This window comes from Orycteropus afer, unplaced genomic scaffold (genome assembly GCF_000298275.1).
Source record: "Orycteropus afer afer isolate SDZICR_OR568_19922 unplaced genomic scaffold, OryAfe1.0 scaffold00049, whole genome shotgun sequence".
In the NCBI taxonomy this organism is placed as follows: domain Eukaryota; kingdom Metazoa; phylum Chordata; class Mammalia; order Tubulidentata; family Orycteropodidae; genus Orycteropus; species Orycteropus afer.
Window position 1 is genome coordinate 3514487 of NW_006921636.1, and position 8855 is coordinate 3523341.

The window sequence follows — 8855 nt, forward strand, 5'->3', positions numbered from 1 at the left end:
ATGAAGTCACTATGAGTCAAATTGGCTTAATGGGACCCAACAACAACACAATGTCTGCCTTGGGGTACAGTGACAGACACTACATCCAGTATCCCAGACCAAACACCCTGTGGTTTTGTACAAGGACAAGACCCTGTCATTTGGCTTATCCCTGATGTCATGTAACACTTTGTTAGTCTTCCAGGCCACCACCACCCATGGTCCAAGGTCTACAAAACAACTGCTGTGCACAGAGGAACCACTGATGAATCACAGTGTTGTACCTTCTCTTCCCTTCAATCCCTGTAGTCAACAGTGGTTGCCCAAAGAAGGAATCCTCAGAGACCTGGTTGTCATCACTTATCTTGGTATCTTTATGATACCAGACTTGGTGTCAAAACACACGTATTTTCCTTTTCACTGTAATCCACTAAAATGGCTCTTAACTGCTCCCTGGAAACACACAACTGCTTGAGATGAAGCAGCTCTGGCTAAAATGTTTATAAATTTCAAGCAAGGTTAAGCCAGGTCCTCCAGGTGACATATATGGATACAAGTCAGGTGTCTGGACATGCATCTAGGCCTAGTTTATCATTTATAAAGAGTTATATTTTCCAAACTTACCAAAGAAGAAAGGTCATCTGGAATGCTTGCTAAAGCTATGTCTTCCCAAGGCCCTCCTTCGGCGGGTCTCATTCAAAATATGGCGGGTGGAGCCTGGGTGATTCTGATCATCGGGGAAGGCTGGGACAATGGATCTCAGACCTGGCAGAGCCTCGGTACCACCTGGGTGCCCATAAGCATTCCATCCTCAGTGCAACACTTCTTAGAACTGACTATGGAACTGAATCATCTGGGATTCCTGATAAAATGCACATTCTGATTCAGCAGGTCTGGGGTAGGGTCTGAGGGTCTGTCTGCATTTCTAACAAACCCCCAGGCAATGGTGCTGTTGACTGTCAGCCAAGGAAAGGTACAAAATTTATGGGGCCCAGTGCAAAAAGAAACTGCAAGTCCTTTTACTGAAGAACGGGAAAATGTTTTCCTTTCTTCTGCAGTCTCTCTCTCTCCATCTGTCATGGAGCTTTTATTTTTCATTCACTTCTTAATGTTGTGCTCTCTTGGGCACTAGGAGACTTCAAAGTGAGAGCACCACAGGGGTGAGGCCCCCACCAGGGGCCGAGAGAAGCAGTGGTCACTGGGCAGTGTGGGGAAATGGGTGGCCAAGAACCCCTCCAGGGAGTTGGAAAGGTAGTAGTAGCTGAGATTGAGCTAAGGCTCCAAGACCATAGCACAACTGATGTTCCATCACATGTCAATTGCAAAACATAAATTTAAAGATAAAACTAAGGATTCCAAGATGGCCACCATAGCATTAAATTCCAAATGTGGGGCCTGTTTCTGGCAGGACCCTTTAACTCTGTCCTGGATGCACACTCATGGAGCCACCCTGTGATCAGAAAACCACACTTTGAATTAAAATGAACTGAGGGCTCAAGTGTCTATTCACTAACAAGAAATGACCTCCAGCATCCATAGAGTGCTATTTTCTTTGGTTACCGATCCACCTAAGGAAACACTGAGAAATTAAAATACTGACAAAAACTCAAACGACACATTGCATTGGGCAATCTGCAAAAGACCTCTTTAAAGTGTTAAAAATCAATGACATCCCTTTGGGGATTATGGTACGCCTGACATGGGCCGTGGTATTTTCATTTACCTCATATGCATGCAAAAGCTGGACAGTGAATAAGGAAGACCAAAGAAGAACTGATGCCTTTGAATTGTGGTGCTGGCAAAGAATACTGAAAATACCATGGGCTGCCAGAAGAACGAACAAAACTGTCTTGGAAGAAGTACAGCCAGAATGCTCCTTAGAAGTAAGAATGCTCAGACTTTGTCTCACGGAATTTGGGCATGTTGTCAGAATGGACCAGTCTTGGAGCAGGATACCATGGTTGGAAAGGTAGAGGTGAGCAAAATAGAAAATCCTCAAGGAGATGAATTGACGCAGTGGCTGCAACGATGCGCTCAAGCACAGCTAGAACTGTGAGGATGGCACCGGACCGGGCAATGCTTCCTTCTGTGGCCCGCAGGGTCGCTATGAGTGGGAACGGACTCGATGGCATTCAACACCACCACCACAGTCGTTATAGACACGTGAAAAAAACTGAAAGGCTAGAATGATTTGCTTATAAAGAATAGCATTGTTTACCTTAAGGCTAAGGGAAGCAGTATGGAATAGTGGCTACCTGTACCACCTCTAGAGCCAAAGGTTCAAGTCTTGTTTCTACCACTTATTAGCCATGTGACCTTGGGAAAATTACTTTACCTCCTTGTCCCTCAACTACTTCACCTGTAATGGAAGGATAATGAGGATCCTTATAAACCAAAACAAACCCACTGTCTTCAATGAGATTCTGACTCATAGCAACCCTATGGACAAAGTAGAACTATCCCATAGGGTTTCCAAGGCTATCACTCTTTAAGGAAAAAGACTGGCTCATTTTTCTCCTGAGGACCGTCCCATGGGTTTGAATCACTGAGCTTTCGATTATCAGCCAAATGCTTTAACCACTGTGCTACCAGAGCTCCTTAGGATCCATATACGATTAATAAATTCATACCCAGAAAAAAACGAAAACAAAGAACCAATGTCATCAGCTTTATTATGATAGTGGTGACAGAGCAAGAGTGGTAAACTATGGGCCCAGGGTCCACCAGAAGGCTGGCGGTTCAAATCCATCAGCCACTTCTTGGAAAGAAGACTGGGCAATCTTCTTCTGTAGAGATACCACCTCGGAAACCCAAGGAGAGGTCGCTATGAGTCAGAATTGACAATGGCAGTGAGTTTGGTGTTTTTTTTGTTTGTTTGTTTCTGTTTTGTTTGCCACACCCAATTGTTTACATGTTGGCACTGGCTACTTTCTTGATACAATAACAGAGCTGAATAGATACAACAAAGACTGCATAGCCCTCAAGCCTAGTATGTGATTCTCTGGCCCATTACAGAAAACATTTGGTGACTCCTTTGGGAGGGTGTAGAAGAGTGGACTTCAAAATCTGGTCTTCAGGGGTCAAGGGTTTCACAATACCTGATTTAATGTTCAATTTGTTTAAACAACTAAGTCCTCCTAAAACTGTAAAGAGCAACATGCATGTTGTAGATCATCTTGTAACACCACTGAACCACCCTTGTCCTAACTTGAGCAGCTCGATTAACTCGATTTTGTGCAGGCCTTGGAATAAATCTTCTAACCGAGACAGAGAACATCTTTGAAGTACTTGTAAACACATCCTTGTTTGGAGAGCTTGTAACTCTGTCCTGGTCTTTTTCAAGTCCTGGCTGCACATGTCCACTTTCACACATTCCTATACAAATGAATGCATAGATACAGGACATGTAGGACATCAGTAATTAAATGCCAGGTGAAGTTCAGGTGTATTTGCTCAGGGTGGGTGCAAGAGACTGGGCAACAAATCATCCTGAAGGAATAGCATTCTGCGGTTGTGTTACAGCGAAAGTGCTCATCAAAACACTGGACCACTTGATTCTCGGCTTGGGCATCCCACTTAAAACACTCATTTCCCAGAACAGAATTCCAATTCTCATAGACTCCAGACTTTTTGGAGCCATGGAAGCTGGATGAACCTCTGAAACTACTGCCCTGGGTAATCTGTAAACCTTAAACCAAAAATAGCCCCTCAAGTCTTCTTAAAACCAAACAATAGCTTAGCTTCACTGGGGAAAAATGTCTGCCTTCAGCATCAGGCTCTTTTAAGAACTTCCTATATGGGATGAAATTAACAACAGCAAGTTGAACAATTAGATAGGAACCTTAAATGGCAGTGAGTTTATGTTAATGGGGGAGCAACAATTCAGAAAAGGAGGGTGAGAATGGTTGCACAGTTCGAAGAATGCCATCAATGTCAAGGATTTGAACCCACAGAAACTGCTGAATTGGTGTATGTTTTGTATATTCTCAACAACCACCACAACATAAATAATTTTTTAAAAAAACACTACTTTTCTTACTATACACAGAATATTAAATATGGCAGATGTCTCCTAATGGCAAGCTGTACGGATCAGTCATTGACCTTCCGTTTCAGCTGTCCTAGACAATGACTCCCTAACTCAACAAGGGTGCTTTTCAGCATGACTTCCAGGCATACCCTACCGCCTAATTTTTTTTTTATTTTAATTTATTAATTTTGAAATAGTTTAAGACAAGAGAGGTTGCAAAATAGTACAGAGACTTTCCATCTGCCCTTCCCCCAGCTTCCCCCAGTGATAATATCTTGCATAACCACAGGACATTGTCAAAATGTCTCCAAGGCAATGGCCACTGGTGCAATACTGGTAACTTAGATACAGTTTTTACTCTGATTTCATCTGGATTCTTAATATTTTTTTATAGTTTATTTCCTGGCCTGTATTTCTCATAGACTATTTTTTAAAACAGTTTTAGGTTTACAGAAAAAAAATGTGCATAAAATACAGAGAGTTCCTGTTCACCCTCTCCCAGCCTCAACACTGTCTCCCTTCTATTACTATCCTGCATTCCTGTGGTCAGCCTATATTTTAAATCAGACCACTCCAGATAGATCCTCCAAATCTGAGGAAAAGCTATGCGGCCATTTTCACACACAGAAGCACAAAAGGCAATTTACCTTCACTTTCACAGGTAAGAAATACGGGCAAAACCAATATCTGCAATTTACCTTGAAAACAAATTGCCCGCTGATGTTCACTCTAACCTCCGAATCAGTTAACTGAAGAGGTCATTATAAGAGACTCTGTAAAAAAGCGAAAAAAAAAAACAAAAAATTTAACTACATATCTACAGGACTCAAGTTTCCTCTGCTTTGCAGCAAAAATAAAAATAGCAAGTGAACATGGATGATGAGATTGCTATCAGACTGGAGGGCTCTGTAACTTCTAGTTGCAAAACTATCAATTAAAGCAGCTTTCTTGTTCCCACTGATTGTTGTTGTTGTTGTTTGCCATCGAGTCAGCCCCGACTCATAGCGACCCCTCCTTGGGTTTCCAAGGCAGTATCACTACGGAAGTAGGATTGCCCAACCTTCCTTCCGAGGAGTGGCTGGTGGGTTTGAACCGCCAGCCTTCTGGTTAGCAGTCAAGTGCTTTAGCCACTATGCTACCATAGCATTAACTTTCTAGAAAATAAATATGAAATTCAGAATGAATAAAATTGCTAAATATTACTTGATCTGTCTTGGTATTAAAATTTTACATAATATTTTATTTCAAAGGGGAGTGAGATGAATTAGAAAGAATTTGTAAACCACGAATATCCTAGAAAGAGCATGGTTCGGGGCGATTATGAATTCAGATCCCAGCGCATTTCTTAAATCATCTGGACCTCAGTTTTCTTGGACAATAATATCACCTACTTTATAGGGCTATTCTAAGGGTTTGAGAAAAATCAGAGAAATAATGTTGGCTGACATTTATTGAGGAGCTACTATGTACCAGACACTGCCAAGCATTTCTATGTATTATCTCATCTAATCCTCCCCAAGAACCCCATAAAGTAAATATTACTATATCCCCCATTTTACAGATGAGGAAACCAAGGGTCCGAGAGGTTATATTTACTTCCCAAAGTTTTCCAACTGGTAAGTGGTAAGGCCAATTCTCTGACAAGGGGTAGGCAAGTGCTTTCTGTAAAGGGCCAAATAATAAGCATTTTAGACTCTACAGACCATGCGGCACCTACTGTAACTACTCTGCTGTTGTAGCAAAAAGGCAACCACAGATAATGCGTAAATGATGGGTGTGGCTGTGTGCCAATAAAATTTTATTGTCAAAAATAGGTGGTTGGCTGGATTGGCCCCACTAGCTGTGGTTTGCTGACTGCTGCTTAAACCACTAAGCCAGCTTGCTTCTAAGAAGCCACATGGAGTGCCTGGCATGTGTCTGGAGTCCCTCAGTGGTGTAACCAGGGTAATGGGCTCGGCTGCTAACTGGAAGATTGGGAGTTCAAGGCCCCCCAGAGGTGCCTCAGAAGAAAGCCAAGACAATCTACTTCTAAGAATCCAGCCGTTGGGAACAGTGTGGAGCACGGTTCTACTGTGACTTTCACCATGAGTCAGAAATGACTCAGCAACTACTGGACTTAACACGTGTCCGCTCACACAGGAACACTGGGGCAAATAGTCCGCATGAGTATTTCACAATTAATTACGATTATGAAAAGAAAAACCAACTGTGTGTCTTTGATTGTACTAATAGCCGGCTCAAGCTGTCATTTTGTTTTGTTTTGTTGTTTTTCAGAGCTACATTCATTTCCTGGGCCGAAAGGCTTCTTGATGTAATTTCATCTTGCCGCCACCCAAGAGAGGAGGGATACGACGACAAAATCCTCCTCTCCGATGGGACTGAGTCAATCACACATCCAGAGCAGCTTGGCTTCTGCTTCCTGCTCAGGCAGGCGTGCACGTCTGCCTTTGCCCCTGGGTCACAGCACAGCCAGCCGCCCCCTCGCCAGGTAGCAGTCTGCTCACAGGTTTCAGCCTGTCATAGGCAGGCCATGCCAAAATGTGCCCACACTGTTACTGCTGTGTGCTGTTGAGTCGATTCCAACTCACAGTGAGTGACCCTATCGAACAGAGCAGGACTGCCTTATGGGGTTCCCGAGGCTGTCATCTTTCTAGGTGCAGATTGCCCGGTCTTTTCTTCCTCAGAGCCACTGGTGGGCTCAAAGAGGTGGCAATCTGCTTCTGTGAAGACTACAGCCAAGGAAAGCAATGACATTCTGGTTAGCAGCCAAGTGCTTAACCGCTGTTCCACCACGGCTCCTTGTGCCCGCACTTCCTGTCAGCAATCTGGAGCCCAACCAACAGAGCCCAGGCTGGCCTGCTCGGGAGACGTTTACAGAGCATAAAGATTGGCAGTCCTGGCACCGGGGTGGCCCCGCATGGGCTTGGCAGACAAGGGACTCCTAAACCACTAAGGGACAGAGTTCAATTTGGTCCAGGATGACGCCGCAGTACACCCCATGACCCTGCAGATAAATCCGGCCGTATGGAACAGGAGTCTACAGAAGCAGTCGACAGAAATTGAGAAACACTTGTTTTCAGACTGAAGAGCAGTGATCAACCCTGACAGGATCCGTGCTACTCAATTTTACCTGCTGCGCTTTCTGAAAGCAAATGCCAGCCAGCAGTGCCTTCAGACGCGCATCTAAGGTAGGGCAGGGGTGGCACGAGCCCTGAGCGCCCCTGGGAGGGGCACCATTGAGCAGTTTCTATGAGCCCAGTACAGTCCAGCATCCAGCATCCCTTCTCAAGCACAGCAGACAAGCAGAGGCGTAGTGAGGAAGGAAACTTGCCCTCGGAGCAGGTCCATGGGGCACCAGACGAGGCGCAGAATGACTGAAGCAGAGGCACCCCAAATATGAAAGATACCTGACTGAGGCAGCCAGACCAGAAGCGGGAAGGCGTTTCTGATGACTCATCACTGCTAGCATCAGGTCATCTTGAAATCAGGGTACAGGGGACACAACTTAGAGATCGCCCAAGCGCTTGTTACCCTCTCTGTGCCCCTGAGTGTCTTCCTTCCCCCAAAGTTCAAGGGGTGAGATGTGAACACAGGCAGTAAAGAGACTGGAATGTCTGTGGCTTGTAGGGGTCGTAATTCTTCCCCACAAAGTTACCTTTCCTGTTTCTATGAATTACTCTTACATTCTTGTAAGAGATATGGTTTGAGGTATTTATGGTGCATTCAATTCTGCTATCATTGATTTATTGAACGAAACCAGCTCGAGGATATGATGGAATGGCCCTAATTCCAAAAACTCTTGCATCGCGGCCAGAAGAGCGTTCTCTGCCCTGCTGGCCTCCAGCAGATGACCAGCAGAGATAAACAGAGGGCACTCCACTCTCCGTTGCAATGCGCGTGGTGATGTGAAGGAATCAATCAGACAAAAGCAGATTATTACAGTGTCTGCGAGAGATCAAACAGTGCTGGCATCCGCACCCACACACGGCTGATTTACAGGCGTGCTGATAAAGTGCTGCAGCTCACTGTCGGGAGAACATGACAGCTCCTTGAGCTCTGTGGATAAATTATTGCTGAAGCCCATGATAACATTTCTCCACCTAGCAACCAAACATAACAGGATGTGGCTTTTAGTACGAGGAGTCAAATGATACAAAGACGAGACGCCCAGGAGCCCTCGGAGCTCTGAATGCATATTCTAAGATGGAGTAGAAATAGCAGCCTCATGAAAACATCCCTGAACTCTGTGAGTAACTAACTGATCACTTCACGAAGGAGCCGCAGACTCTGCTTATTGCCCAGGTACAGGGAGGGAGGTGCTCTGATTGGCAATGAATCTTGCTAGAGTCAAAAGCCTCCCTCTGCTGAGGATTTAAGGTCACTGGGTCGTGGGTGGTACAAAGTAGGCTCAGTGGTGTAGTGCTTAAAGCACTTGGCTGTTAACCAAAAGGTTGACAGTTTGAAACCACCAGCGGGTCCACTAGAGAAGGACTTGGCAACCTGCTTCTGTAAAGACTACAGCCAAGAAAACCCTCTGCAGAGCACTGTTAGATAGGTGGAGACCAGTACTGATGTGGGTGAAGAGAAGGGCAATGTACCAAAACACCACAAATGTGGATGAACTTGGAGGACATTACACTGAGTGAAATAAGTCAATCACAGAAGGGCAAATATTGTATTAGTCCATTATGGTAAAACTCAAGGAAAGGTTTAGATATGGAAGGAAATTTTCCTTGTTGGTTACCAGGGGTGGGAGGGGAAGGGAGGGAACACTGTTACATAGGTATTGATAAGTATTGATTTGGGTGAAGAGAAGGGCAATGTACCAAATGTGAGTGATCAACAT